The 16,167-nt window shown below is 38.8% G+C and overlaps 1 protein-coding gene across 6 annotated transcripts in view; it reads left to right on the forward strand.

Moving 5' to 3' along the window:
* Window positions 1–16,167, forward strand: part of trps1 (trichorhinophalangeal syndrome I) — a 165,356-nt gene that overhangs the window by 58,450 nt on the left and 90,739 nt on the right. Inside the window, exon 1 of one of the 6 annotated variants that reach the window (XM_021322943.2) lies at window positions 12,137–12,214. The exons of the other annotated variants lie outside the window; for them this stretch is intronic. The gene's annotated coding sequence lies outside the window, so the exon portion shown is untranslated. Of the gene's footprint in view, window positions 1–12,136; window positions 12,215–16,167 lie in introns of those variants that run through there. 6 annotated transcript variants of the gene reach the window in all.

Here is a 16,167-nt window from a genome sequence, read left to right on the forward strand (position 1 = left end):
TAGAAATTTAAAACCATACATACACACTCGTTTGGCTGGTGCCGCACTTATCCATACTAAATGTATGGATTTAGGCATACACGAAAAAAAAAAAAATGGACGGAATGAACAAGCTGGAAAGGCAGACACATTTTATGATATATATATATATATATATATATATATATATATATATAGATATATATATATATATATATATATATATATATATATATATATATATATATATATATATATATATATATATATATATATATCTATATATATATATATATATATATATATATATATATATATATATTAGGGCTGGGCAACGATTAAAATATTTAATCGCGATTAATCGCACTGATTAATCGCGATTAATCGCGATTAATCGCATTGTATTTACAAACTCCAAGAATGAATTCAAAAGTAGTGTAAAGAGCACTTTTATTTTAATGTTCTGCTGCCATATGAACAAAAGTGTTGTAACATTTGTAGCACTTATCAGTAACACATATTTAGTGTAAAGCTCAACTTAAACATGTAAAACAAAAAATAGCAATAATAATAAATTAAAGCTTATTGCCACTGACAGGGAATTCTCTTTATGGGGAAAAAATCTACCAAAAACAGGCAATTTCTGAGGTAACAGCAGGGAGCAGCATTACCATTTTATGTTCAATACCAAAGTTTAACTTGGCAGTGGTTCCAACTAACTTGTTTCTGTCATATTCCATGCTGGAAGAACTTTAAACTGAAATGCTTGCTAACTCGATATGCTTGCGTTTATTTGACGTTGACACGCGGTTTTTTGTTGTTGCTTTCTCGCGCGCATATAGTGAATGGCAGGGGGAAAACAGGCAAAAACACATGGATACTTCGAAACGAGAAGCAACTTCACCGACGGCGTCAATGCAGACCCCCCCCCGCTCCGCTCCACTTCGCACAAAACTTGTTCCGTTCGCCAACTCACCGCCTCGCCTCGCCTAAGCTCGCTCGCGGTACCTGCGGGAAACACCGCCTTCCGCATGTCAGCTGTGTTTTTTTCCGGCCAGCACCTTTCTTCCTCTTTGAATCTGAGGCTGGGCTGACAGCGAGGTTATTGGCGCATTATCGCCACCTACTGTTCTGATTCAAACCCCTACACCGCAGCAACAGACCTTCACAAAATAAAAGCATGTGACCAACATGCGTTAACGCGCGTTAAAGAAAATATCGCCGTTAATAGTCTAATGAGTTAACGCGAAATTAACGCGTTAACTTGCCCAGCCCTAATATATATATATATATATATATATATATATATAATTTAGTTTTATTTATACTTTCTTTTGCAATTTCTATCCCTTTAACAATCCACCATTGTTTTTATCAGGAATGCAGTCATTTTCTCATTGGTTGCTCATTGGTTGCTGGGGACCCAGATGATAATCTCCAGCCTTATATGGTGCTCAGTTCCTGTATTTAAGAGCTGTGTGGCTACAGAGGCTTTATTCTTTGTCAAAAAGTGGTTTTAAAATGAGTTGTCTGATTTGAAAAACAATGGAAAGGTCAACTGGGTTTTATTTATGTTTATATTTTCTGTTTATGGCTTTAATGGCTCCAAAGTATGATATTTGCCCTTTAATGAGATTGTCTGAGTGTGTGCGTGTTTCTAATTTCCTGCTTGTCCCCAACAACCCCTAAGCTCTAATCACAGGAAGTTTAGAGGAAGTTATCGTGTCTGTGTTTTACACACACACACACACACACACACACACACACACACACACACACACACACACACACACACAACGACCCACCCACCCACTCTGACACAGCTGCCTTCACCCACGCTTTCACACTTGTTGGAGGGGAGAGAATTAAAAAAGGGTAAGGGGTGGCAAGAAGAAAAAGGAGGAGACGGTGTTCAGGTGTGAGGGTCTTTTTTCTCTTTTTTCCCCTCTACAAAGTGTGAGAAGGCTGCCTGTTTTGACACCGACCTGTCTCACTTTTTCATCTGTTCTTTTTGGCTCTGCTCTCTTCTGTCTGAAGGATCTGCCACTCTCCAGCAAGCAAAGAAAAAGAGCATTTCATTCTTCGCCTGCTCTCTGTGACAGCCCCATACCTTGAAAGACTTGTCAAGGAAAGCTGATGAAACGAAAACCTGGATAACAAAGGTGGACTCCTGTTTGAGTTACCCGAGTTCGAACGCTTGTACCACCTGCTTAACTGGGTTGCCAGTTGTGGTATAAACATGGCAAATACTAAGACAGAAGTGGTGTACAAGACAGTAGTGTGCTGAGACATGTGCAAGAGAAACCCAAAATTCACCCAAGTTAGCTGAATGTTAATTCTACAGAAATGAACAATATAGAATGGGGAAACCCATGCGATAGGTATAAACTGCAATGTTTCAGATCCGTTTTGGAATGTCTCTGCAGTGAGTTCCACTTTCTGTTTGTCTGACGGGTTTCGTCATTAATCGGTATCAATATGAAACCTTTTTGTCAGTGACGACAAACATCCAGGCTGTTTTGAAACTTTGAAGAAAAAAAAAAGTCTGGTTACTACAAAAAAAAACAAAAAAACAATGTTCTGGAGATTTAAATGCATCAGAGGTGCTACGATGTCTATCAGACATACAGGGACAGTTTATTGTGCATCAATGAATAATGTTAGTGAATAGTTTGACACCATGGGTTGGTCTTTCTTTGATAGTCATGTTTTTCAAGGTTTCTGATTTTGATGTTTTGTGTTATGAACATTATAGTATCAGCTAGAAGTTTAAATACACTCACCATGGATACACAGTACATTTCATGGTCATTTTGACTTTTTATTGATTTTTTTGTTATTTAAAAAAAATAGTGGACATGTACTTAAATGTTTTCATAAATAGTGCCAAAGTTTCCTAAATACCTTTTAACTTAAGGGATGTTTGCTTCTAGTTGTTGATAACATTTGAAATATACTGATGAGTTTCTCAAATATTTATTTATGTCTTTATTTATTGGCACTGGTAGCCTTTATTGAACAGCAGTTTGAGAGGAAAGAGGATGAAGACATTGAGCAAATGGCCCAAGACCGGGAATCGAACCCAGGACTACCATGTTGAGGACTGTGGCTTTTACATATGGTGTGTCTGCTCCACCAACTTTGCCACCAAGTGCCCAGAGATATATTTTTGACAGTTTAGGAAAACCTGTATGAGCCTAACGTTGAGGTTTTGATGTATCACCACTTGCAAAGGCCTGGAAAAAGACCCAAACTGAGACCCTAGGATGAAAGAAAGTTGATTTGGATGTTCAGGAGCCAACACCGACCCTCAAGCCTTCCATGAACTTCAAAGTGCTGGAAAACCATTACCTCTACTGTCCATAGAAAAGCAAGTTTAACTGACCGGCCGACTTAGCTGAAATAAACTTTTTGTCTCTAGAAAAAAAAGTAATTAAAAGACAAGGATTGATCTGACCACAAAGGCAAGAAGTATGTTTAAAAACATCCGGGGCGAGACCATACACTTTTAACGCTTTATAAGTTGTCAAGCATACTGTTTTCAGCATATTTTGGGACCTTTCCACTGAACCTGCTGTTGGATGTAAAAATGAAGACACGGGACTACCTCCAAATTCCTCACATTCAAAGACTTACAAAGGAAAGAAAATTAAACATAGTTTTGAGCTGAAGAACGATTTTAAACACACACAAAAGTATTTTGGCAATGTTTGAAGCAGGCTGACGGGTTCTTCTGGAATGGGCTTTCAAAGCTCTGACCTTGACCCTGTTGAACATTTTAGGATTATGTTTAAAAGTCATCTCATTCATCTCAACCCAACCCATTGTAATCTGCTAAATCTTCCATGAAGAGTGGCAAATTATTAAAGTTATTTGTGGAATGATTTCACCCTGAAAGGAGAATGGATGAAACAAATCATGTCCATGGTGACTGCATGTAAGCTTCTGAATGATTTTGTGAACCTCCATTTCTCTTTTAATTTGAACAGTCTTAAAAACAGACATAAACATCACTTTATTGAACTTTTGACCATTTAGAGGATTCTCCCCAATCATACAGCAAGGACAATCAGTGTGTTTTCTTTGGTGGCTAAGTCCACGATTCAATACTTTTAACTTAGAGTGAAATGTTCTTTTTTTATGAAGATAATCGGCTTTAACCCATTTCATCAGAAAACACCTGGTTTTTGTTCAATATTCGTGTTACGTTAGTGCACCAACAGGTTTTTGTTGCTTTAATAGAGTAGGCTTCAGAAGGAAAAGACAACATGGCACAGTATGTTACAATAGTAAAAAAAAATATTGTGTGATACTGTATTTTCCATTTACTTTTGTTATTATTCATTACTTACCCATTTTTCATGGCTTCACTGTGTTCATCCTTTCTTTAGTTTTAGTGAAATAAGGAAGTAGCACATGCAATTTTGTTGTGACATATGGCAATGAAATCTACTAGTATTAAGTGTCCTTAAGGGTTTAAATGCTAGAAAAATGGACAATGACTGCTAGAAGTAAAAAATGTAAATAAAAAATTACAACTAGAGATGCATCAGTTGAATCTCCAGTTGCTTTTGGAGTCCAGAATGTTGATTCTTCTTTTTCTCTGAAACATAATTTCATAGAACCAGGTTACATTTAACTCTAGGCTTCTAGAAGGCTGATATCAATTATAACTACACCATGAAATCATAATACACATCTTACTTCTGGTTGCAAATTACGGTGCATGATATGAATTTTTAAGTGCTTTCACAGAACACCTGTATTTAGATCTCTGTTTGTTCAACTCTGATATACATACATCTTAATCCCGTGTGTTCTTGGACAGAACTGTGGGGCTTCCTCTGACCTAATTTTTACGTACCTTCAATAAGCAAAATTTCACCACTAGGTGCGCTGTTGAGCTGTGTGTAGACCAGTACGAGATGTGTAACAAGCCACGCCTCTCGCTACCTCCAAAATCTAAACTCCACCTGCAATCCGATTCAATTTTACATTTTATTTGTCAAAAACAGGTCAAACGCCAACAATTAACCCGCAGGTCACAATTGTAGCATTACAAAGAGCTCAACTTCATGCTGTTACTCAACTGTCTATGAGAGAAAAGCTAGCTCTGAGTCAAACTGGAGCTGCTCCTGTTCTCCAAATGCTCTCCACCCTGGAAACACGAGGCCAATGTTAATCCTTGTTTTGTCTCTTTCCTTATCTGACAACTTCTTTGCCAAATAATTTCTTTCTGGGAGGGAGGGGCTAAGCTCTGAGTGGCAGCTGTTAACATGTACGTACATTTGTAAACAAGAGAGTAGAGAACAACACAGAGAGATGGTGTGTGATGTCATACCATACTCCATCTAAAAAGATACCTTTAGTTCCTCATAAAACTATTTTTCTGTTCTTTCTATATAAAATGAAATTTCTCTTAATGCTCCTTTAACGATCATACAAATAGCTAACTTTGAGTCTTCCCTCATCAGCAACCCCCGCACTGAAAAGTGTTGTGGTTAAAATACCCTTTTCACACTTAGACACGGTACATTTACTTACTGGACAAACTACAGATTGTTCAGTTTCTGGCCGATTGCTTAGGATGAAGCAGAAAATTGTCTGTTTCCCATTACAAGCCAGTTTCTTGGGGCAACTGTACTATTTTAAAGTGTCTTCTTATAACTCTGTTACTTGCAAATTCACTTTTTTAGCTTATTTACAAAGTCACATCATTTATTATAAGGTATTTTCTGTTTATTTGTACGAATCTTGTTGTGAGTAAGTCTGCATTTATGGTGTTGCCTCCATCCTGGAAGATTTGTGGTTCTTGTTCTTTAAAGTGACATTCCGAATCTCTGTGAAGCTCTTTCCCGCTAAGGCAAACCCCATAAAGTCTAATTCTGTGCATCGACATGTGTTTTCCCCTTATGTCCATTTTTGTCTCTCCCAGTGCCAGACTCCGCGTTCTAGCAGCCAGTTAACAATAATTAATTGCACACACTCCTGGCAGTCTGTCCGTCCGCGTGTGTGTGTTTTATGCGCAATGTGAGCCATGCCTCTCGCGACAGTCTTATGATTTATTGCTCAACGGATAAATTAGATTCTACACACACAAGCACACGGTATTGAACGCTGCTCGCCACAGTTTACCCGTTGCGAGGACGGTTAAAGTGATATCATCAGCCATGATGAGACAGAGACATGCAGAGAGATGCATTTTTAAACGAGCGCTCTTAGACGTGACCACACACACATGGTATGCTCCCCACATACACACATTCACACTCAGACAGAATACGCTCTAAAGACCATAGCAGGGGACCTCTGTCTGTTTCTGTGTGTGTGCTTAAAGTTAAAATCCAGACAGCCTTTCCAGAGACCAGACTATTGAGTCTTATAACTCTCAGGTCACAGATTATTAAAATAACAGAGGAGATATAAAGTATTTGTGTGTGTGTGTGTGTGTGTGTGTGTGTGTGTGTGTGTGTGTATTCTGACATTGTATAACTAAAGCATGGGAAATTGCCAAGAAGCTAAAGACATGTGAACATAAATCTTCCACATGGATGTAAGAATGTCCGTGACTGAATAAATGAGTGTGTAAAAACAAATTATGCATAAGCACACCTGAATCTGGTCTTGATCTGTTAATTCTAGTGTATTTTGTGATTTTATGTGGCAGAGGAGCAAAGTTTCGTGTGTATTTTGAAAAGTGTGCAAAAAAGATATACTGTGTATGTTCCAAACTTGTTTTTTTTTTTTGCATTTACTATCTGAAACATTTTTTTTTTTATTATTATTCTTTTTTATTGAGCAACCTTAACTTCAATACCCATACATTTGTCCAGTTAGTAGGCTGCAAACACCACCAAATTAGTAAGTGGAGGCCAGACCTACTAAGGCGATCCACAATGAGAACATTAATCAGAGAGACAATCAAGAGGCCCATGGTAATTCTGGGGGAGCTGCAGAGATCCACTGCTCAAATGGAAGAATCTATTCAAAGGAAAGCCAGCAAACATTTACGCTGCCAGTCTAGTCTGGCTTTAATGGATCAGTTTAAGGTAGGAATCCATTAGAAGTCCCATTTACAGTTTTCAACAAGCCATGTACGGGGCACGGCAAACATGTGGAAGAAGGTGCTCTCCTCAGACTGGACCAAGATTAATCTCTCTCCCTTTGTGTGTAAAACGTGATATATTAACACTGCCCTTGTTGCTGGACACACACCCAGAGTTAAAACCCAGTGGTGGCAGTATAATGTCTTAGGGATGCATTTATTTTTAGCAAGTGTGGGGAATGTAGTTGAATCAAGATACATGGCACTCTCTTTAGATTCTGAGTTTGAAAACGGTGTATCATTTTCCTTCCACTTCACCTTTGAGCTACTTTGTTTTACCGTTTGCGTAAATCCTGGCTCTCATTGAAGTTTGTGGTTGTTACATTACGAAACGCTCATCCTGGGTGTGATTTCAGTGCTCTTTGTATTCCCCCTTGTAGCTTAACTAACAATCATTCAGCAGGCGTCTTCAGTCCAGTGTTCCGTCTGCTATGTTGTCTTAGATTCTTGTTTTAATTTAGTGCCAGTGGACTAAATTCAACTTTAACCAGAAACAGGTAGGTGTTGCAGTAAATTCCTTCAGACAGAGGTGACTGTTTTATGGTCCCGTGTCTCCCACCTGTGGACCACCAGACAATCTTCAAAATAAAGTTTTATGGAGTGTGATGTATTCGTGTAACGCTGTCACTTTAGCCTTTCCAGGTGAAAGTAGCTAGTTTGTGTCATGCTGGGTGGGTCACAGTGGGGTTGGTAGTGTGGCTGGGTCAGGTTTCTATCACTGGTAACTTTTTACTGTTTACCTGCCGGTATAAGTTATTACTTGAGTGTGATTGTGTAAATTCAGATCATGTCGTATTTTTGGATTTTAGGCCAGTTATGAGAGATATGATGAGAGATTGCCCCCCCTTGTGTTTTCCCAGAGCACCTGAACGGCCTTAATCCAAATTTCTCACACAAAAGCTCCTTAAAGTGTTGTGTGTGTTTGTGTCCTTCTTGTGGCTTTACCCAGTGCTCACTTTTCTCCCTAAAAGGATAAATAACCCTCCTGGAGCGAATCAGACACACACGGGAAAATGCTTACCAGACCCTGGGTGGTGCAGTAATCTGTAGTCATTATTGAAGGTCAGACTACTCTAATAATAATTTTAATAACATTTTTGTGGTTGCGGACGAGACCATCCACCCTCCTATCTTTAGAATGAGGAGGAAACATTCGGGGGGCGTTTCCAGGGGCACGATGGTAAATCTTTGCTGGATTAGGGTCCCTGATGGCATAAGCATGCATGGAAATGAGTGAATGTTGTGACTCATTTTCTCGCCTAAACATTCATAACTAATACTATCAGGCCAGGATGGTCAAGCCAATATTACAAGGTGGTTCGATCCCCACCAAACCCCCTTTGGTGGCACTACTTGCATTTCTTTTAAGGAAAGGAAATTAAATGTGTAATAGTATAAATTGATTCCTCCATCCATTAAGGTGGGGTTGCCTATCGTACAAATTGATTTGATAAAGAAAAAGCTAAATGCCCTGCACTGATAGGAGAAGGCACCAATTACCCTGTGGATCAGTACAATTGATAATCAATAAAGACAATTGACAATATTTTTTTCCAGATATTTTATGGGATACTGCTGAAGTTCTTTTAAAATAAGTATTTATTAGATACAAAACACATTTCCCTGATTTATTAAAAATGTTTTGTTGTAATCTTTTGGATGGGCTTTAATTGTACAAAAATCAATGTGTTTTTTTTTTTAAAGATTACATGAGAGAAATAACTGTTTTCTTTCAATGTCAAGTTTAATCACAGGTCAGAAATGCATAATTTTTATGCTAGAGAATATGATTTTCAAAAAGTAAAATCATCTCATCTTATCAGCCTTCAATACGTCAAACATCAGATTTCTATTTTTTGAGTAATCTTTTGTTCTCTTCGATGGAAATTGACTTTGGCTCACCAAACTTGTGCATTTGAAAAGGAGAAGATGGGAACAAAACTACTGGTCCCTGTTTTGTGTCCAGGTTGCTCTACTTATCTGCAATTACAGCGACTGGCCACACTGGTCACATCGCATCCCACACCTGGAAAATATGTTACATAAATAATAAAATAGTCTTAAAGTTGAAGATTGATGAATTTTCCAATGAAAAGAGAGCATTATTTGTTAATGGCAAGATAAAAAAAATGGAAAACTGATTGTACCCTTATATTGTTTTACAATTGTCTTTTTGAGAATTTGCAAGCATGCTATAGAAACTTTTCTTTTTTTTTTTTAAGGAAAAACTGCTGTGGTTGAGTTTGAGTTTCGGAACATGTTTCTGTAAACTGTATGCATGTGAAAGGAGTTTCAGTCTGATGACAGCTTTAATGGTCAAGTTTTACATGGAAGTAAAGTAGAGCAAGCAAACCAAAGGTGAAAGAGTCTAACGCGAGTCAGTCCTTAAGTCTCTTTTCTTGTTAATGATTAGATTTCTGTAGCATTTCTCAGTTACATGGACACAACAAAACAACTGTGCTTTAAATCCATCTACCTTAACCCTAAAGATCCTTTTAAACATATGTGCTTCATCAGTTATTCATACATAAACACATTGCTGTATTTTTTCCCTCTTATTGTTCATCATCCATATTCCAGGATTGCTCACAAAGGACTTAAAATAGTCATGTTGTACATTCAAGGCTGTCCTCAAGCTTGTATAAGAGCTGGGAGATATTTTCCTCACAATATGTCCTTTTGTTTGACCGAGTAATATGTCATATCCACTTCAGAACTACTGTTGTTTGAAATAGTGGATGGAAGTAGCTAAAAATCTCACCTTTTTAAATGTTTTATATATTTGAGTGAAAAGACAAGGTGTTAATTTGCTTATTTTTCCATACCTGCATCTTTTAAAGCCACTTGAAAATCCCCAGCCGTCACAGTTTCATACAGTATACTGCTTTTTAGTCTTCGCAGCGGTGCATCTGCTTTTTCACGCCGCTGTTCGACAGCTGGTGATAATTTTTCATTTGTATTTTCAAAACAAAACAAAAAAATGTTTGTGTAATTTTTCCAACATAAAAATCAACATAGTCGTGTTCTTTTTGTTGCTCAGCGATTGACTGTACAGATGTCGACGGCAGACTCTATCTGTCTGCTTATGCAATTCGTTGGACTCCTCCAAACAGCTGATCATGTGTCAAATTAATTATAAGAAAGCACCTGGAGGATATTTCACTCTTGACACCGGCACGTTCTGTAGCAGTCAGATTAATGGGATGATGTGGAAATGTCCTGACACAGACAAGCAGCGCAGACACAGATGGAATCACATGCTAGGAAAGTCTGGATGAGAGGGGAGCACGGGCATTGGGATCGAGGACAAGACAGCCGCGAGGACAGGAAGACGATAAAAGATTAATTGAGAAAGCGCAAGAGAAAAGATGGACAGCAGGGATGTGCGGTGTGTTCCTTGCTTGTGTTTGACTGAGAGCCATTTAGAGGGTGCAGAAAAAAGAAGGTAGGGAGGCTCATAATGAGAGGAAGGCTTTGAAATATGAACGTCTGATTAAGTTTGACATTTAAGATGCCATATTTTGCATGCTCTTAGCCCATAACAAATGAATCCTACACTCTTGCATAGCGGGCCTGCATGCACGTGAGTCGCCGTGATTGTATGTGTGCAATTTTTCTCGATGCATGGCAGGAATGAATTGGGCCTCTGGTACAGTGAGTGTAAGTCAGGATTCTGGCATTGATTAGGGTCCTACTAGCGAGCTGAGCGCTTCTAGTCATGAAATGGCTGGTGGACGTTTCTCCCTCCTCCTGCATTCTCCCAAAAAGCTCATTCCCTAGTTCCAATTAAGAGCCCTGCCTCTGTGAAATCATTTCCAAACTTTAACTAGTTCCATCAGAAAAAAAGTACTTGTCCCTCGGCCAACTTTCGCTGCATTTCTGAGAAGCCAGAGACCCAGGTCTCGCGCTAAGCACAGCTAATCACTGTGTAGTTGAGGTGGCTTTCTATTATTATCCGAGTGCCCTGAATAGACCCGGTTTCACAGACTAATCTGTTTTGTCTGCGCGGGTCATGTGAACTCTTTTGCTAATATTTTCTGCAGCTGCTTTCATTTTCTGACAGGCAACCCAAAGCTACAGGTCCTTTATGCTTGACTGCCATTTTGTGCATTAGTGGCCTTCCTAGAAGAGATTTTCTGACACTGGTATGCAAACGAGCTGCCTCTGAGTGCTGCTACGTACTGTTAGCTTACGAGGGAAGATAAAGTTGTGCATAAGAACTAACGCTTGAAGGGACGTTTACCACAACAATAGTTTAAAATGCACATTTTTCTAATCTTAATGTTTTATTCTTCTGGCAAAAATAGCAAAGAACTGACTATTTCTTGCTCCTTTAATTTACATGTAAACAAATGTACTCTAATGGAAGTCATCTACTCATTACTCACTTCCATCCATCTATCAATTGGCTTTCTTGATGGCTTCAAACAAGGTCTGACGTCTTCTAGTGCCAGGAGTGGTTGATGGTTAGATATACGACATATGAGTTTGTACTCAAGCTTTAACTTCCTTTCTATTATTTCAAGATGGTGTCTTAACATTTCCACATTCTGTTCTTTTCTCCAGCTCCCAATTATTTTGTGAAGTGCACAAGAAGAGCTTCCCCCCTTTTTTTTTGACCAAACACAAACCTTTGGCATAACGGCTTCTTCTTCCTTGAGTGGCCTTTCAGCGCATATCGCTACAGGACTCACTTCACTGTGGACTTTTATTAACATCAGCCTACATCTTAACAATGTCTAACCTTTTTCTGGGTTTGATTTTACATTTTCCACAAAACACGTCTATATTTCGGACACAGAATCAGTCTCCTTCCTGAGGGCTGGACATTCCCATGTTGTTTATATTTGGATATAATTGTTTAATCAGGGGTGGCCAACTCCGGTCCTCGAATGCTGGTGTCCTGAAACTTTTAAAGGTTTCCCTGGCCCCACACACCTGAATCAAATAGCACAATTAGCTCCTCAGTATGCAGTCAGGTTCTTCAGAGTCCTGCTAATTAACTGATTATTTGACTCAGGTGTGTCAGACCAGGGATACATCTAAAGGTTGCAGGACACCGGCTCTCGAGGACCGGAGTTGGCCACCCCTGAAATAGACCTTCAGCCTACTCAAGGATGACCCAGACATGTAAGGTTTTATTCCTGATTTCTTTTCTGATTTTTTTTTATTTGATTAGTTTAAAGGAGCCATGACAACAAAACTAAATTTTTCTGAGGTTTTGGGTTATAATATGATCTGTTTTGCACTGATGAGGCCGTGTGAATGTCAAAAGTGAATTCCAAAGGACCAGTTCAGGGGCAGTCAGCTTTGTTTCTGTACTCAAAAACAGTCAGATCAGAAAAGAGAGGTGTGGATGGAGGTGGGGAGGGGTGTGGGGCCGCGTTTGACCGGTTTTCCAATTATAGCTGTAGCCAATCAGAGTGAAGTCAACTAGGTAGAGCCGCATATCATTACCACAAACAACCCTTTTACTGACGAGGGAAATCTGGCCTAACAAAACAACAAGCTCACTTTATTTTTTTTAATGAAATTCTTTGTTTAAACATTTGATGTAGTTGATATTACATATGCCGTAATATCAACTACATCAAATGGTTTATACAGTGATGTCATGGCACCTAAGGTTTAACTTGATATGCAATAATAAAAGCAACTGTTTAACAAAAAATTCTCAAAAGTACCAAACATATTATCATCAGCTAGAGTTTATTGTTATTATCACAAGATGAATATTTACCAAGAATTTCTATGTCCCCCTGTGAAAGAATGTAATATCCATACATAATGGCAATCCTGTTGTTATTTAATACATTTTTACATTTTGTTAATGTTTGCATTTGATGCAAATTCAACTTGCAACCCCCCCACCCCTACCCCGCCCCGGATTTGCTGCCATAGATCGGCCGGAAAAAAAACGTCCACATTTGATGCATAGTTGAATCTTTCCAGGAAAAACACATTACTATTTCAGGTTGTCCTTTCCTCGTGTATCCTCGCACAATCACTCGCTGTCAAAGGCTTTCTTTGTCCAGGTCATTACTTAGATGTCAGAACTGCAGGTGTGAAAATATAATTGTGCTGCTTTCGACAACTTGCAACCTCAATTTGCATCACACAGTTCAGAAGTACAGACTGTAACATTGCAGGCTGTTTGTGGAACCATGACCAGATGCCTGGTCTCATCGTTTTATTGGACAAATTAGGCCCAAACTGTTTCAGAAATAAGGAGTAGAATTATTTTCTGAGTACTTGGTCTAAAACATGCTCTTATCCAGTCACAATAAGCACCTAAAGCTAGATGAGGTTTTAAGTCTGATGTTGTTGTCTCATCCGTTTTTTGGGGTAGGTGCTTGTTTCATAGCGCTCATTTAATATTTGCGCTAGTTTTTTCACCGTCCTCCTTTACTTCCTTCATTTGCACCCTATTCTAACCATCCTTTACCAAAAAACAAAGTGTAAAGTTAATTTTAACACATGCAGAGAGAAAAAACATGTTTGGAAACTCTAGTTCTTTTAACCTCATCCTGACAGAAATAGACAGACGATTTTATTCTGATCAAGTTTTCATTTTCTTTAACTTTCATCCTCCATCAGTCTTTTTCAAAGGCTTTCAAAAACGGATAGAAAATGGACAAGCAATGAAGAGAAAAGATGCCACCACAGTGAGAGCAGTAAAAAAGGGGAGATAAAAACCCCACCAACAACGACACAAATCAAGAAACATTAGGAAAAGCCAGCCCATGCCGTAAGCATTATTTCCTCATATGTTGCTCATTAATCCTTTGTTTATGAACGAAAGAGATGCTAACAGCAGCGGTCCCACGGGGGAGGGGAATATCTTGAGGCAGAGGGGAGTGTGTGGATGTGCTGAGAGTCGCTATCAGACCCATCCATTACCGCGACTCAATAATACGCATTTAGAGAATTAGCTCAGAGTCATCGGGTGAAGTGGTAGAGATGTGCAGGTAATCTGTTTTTCTTCATTAGTGACATCTAACACAGTCGGAATGACAAAAAAACCCTCCTTTGATTACTAATGGTGTACATGAATTATAATGGGGACCTGGTTTCACTAATTTGCACTCATTGTGTGGCTGGATTGGAGTTATGTGCTTTTGAAGCTACACATGGCAAAAGAAGCCTTAAAAATGGTGGACAAATTGCAGTAGTCTTTTCTTGCTGCTTGCATGTGGTTTTCCTGCCAGTGTTTTGTCATGTTGCCTGCCGATCCTGTGGATCTGTTGTCGCTCTGCCCTTGCTAGTTGCCTTAACTAGTGCATGTGTGCACTGCCTGGTTCAGGTCATTCCTGAGGTTTCTGTGTCTCACTCTGCTTCCCTGGGGACTCATCAGCGACTCCTGGTCAAGTCGACGGCTGCTTGCATCACCTGGTCAGTTCTGGTTCTGTCTGCTACACCCGGTCGAGTCTTACGCCTGCCGACATTACCTGGTCAAGCCGGTCTCCGTCTGCATCATCTGGTCTTCTGCCTAATCCTGCCTGCCTGACTCATCTGCCACCTTCATATATTTTTATTATATAATTTTTATTGGACACTACTCCGAGTTTGGCTGAGTACAGATGGCCATTTTTGGTTTTATTGTTCAGTCTTTTGCACAATGGAAATTATGCTATTCATATGGATAAAATACCCATTAACAGCCTTAGTTTTTTTTATTTTTTTTTTTTTACAATAAGAGAACGAATATGTCCTGGACAGCTCACTAGTCCATCACAAGGCAACACAGAGGACAAACAACCATACACACACACACACACACTCATACGTAAGGGAAAATAAGAGAGACCAATTAACCTATCAGCCGTGTTTTTAGACAGTCAGAGGAAGCTGGAGTACCCAGAGAGAACCAATGCATGCACACGGAAACTCCATGCAGAAAGACCCCCCCAGGCCAGGATTGGAACCCATGACCTTCTTGGTGCTTATTCAGTTCAATATTCCTCATTGACAACGTACAGAAAAGATACTTTTCAACACAATAAAACCTGTAACAGAGCTTAAAGAAATGAGCCACTATCTGCCTCAGCCTGTTGGAGATAATCAGACAGACAGAAATAAAAATGCAGAATGACAGCTGCAACAAATAGTAGCTCCGAGCAGGTTGAGAAGTCGGTTACTGCAGAGCAGCAACACAGCTTTGGATTGAATACAGACTGGAACAAGTAAAGAGAAAAGATATACAGAATCGAGCCAAAGCAAGTCTGTTATATCCAGCTTTGACAGATATCTGTACAAAACTGATCAGCGTGTCAAGTTACCTTCTGATTTCTGTGTTTAAAACTAGAGACTGATCAATACATATTATTCTAATATATGATGGTTTAATAATATATTGGACAGAGGACGATACAGATCAATGTCTAATGAAATAATGACCCAATATTGGCCAACCGCATTCTGTCAAATTTTCCCTATCTCATTTTACAATGATAGGTCAGTTCTTTGGATTTTTTTTTTTTTTTTTTTTTTTTTTGGGGGGGGGGTCCTTTATTGGAAAATGAAACATCATCATCACTTTTAGAAAAAGGCTCTTTTAAAACAACCTTGAGCAACATATCGTGAGTGTTAACATGTCAGTAAAATAAACAGTTCCCTGCCTGCTAAGTAGATATCCTGGTTAAATAATCACACTACTAACAGCCTTAAAGCAATAGCCTGACATCTGACAGCTATAATCTGACAGCCAAATTAACAAAACAAACATAATTGACATAATTTAACATATTTTCCAGTCTTTTTTTTTTTTTTTGTAAATGTATCGATTTCAAATGAAGCAACTGGAAGGTGTTAGTATATTTTTGTATTGTTTTTTTTTTTAACCTTTCGTACTGACATTTTACCAGCCTTAACTTTTGCCTTTTATAGCTAGACTGTAAACAACATAAGAACCTAATTGTTTTCACTACTAGTATCAATTTACAGAGTGGCTGTAATTAAATTTGGTTCCAGCTCCAAAAATAAAAAAAATAAAAAAATCAACATACTAACATTGAAATCCTCCAATGAGGCTTCCCCGAATGGCCATGTCGGCAATATTTTTACTGATCCTCTCCCCGCCACTT

This window comes from Fundulus heteroclitus, unplaced genomic scaffold, assembly GCF_011125445.2.
Source record: "Fundulus heteroclitus isolate FHET01 unplaced genomic scaffold, MU-UCD_Fhet_4.1 scaffold_187, whole genome shotgun sequence".
Classification (NCBI taxonomy): Eukaryota; Metazoa; Chordata; class Actinopteri; order Cyprinodontiformes; family Fundulidae; genus Fundulus; species Fundulus heteroclitus.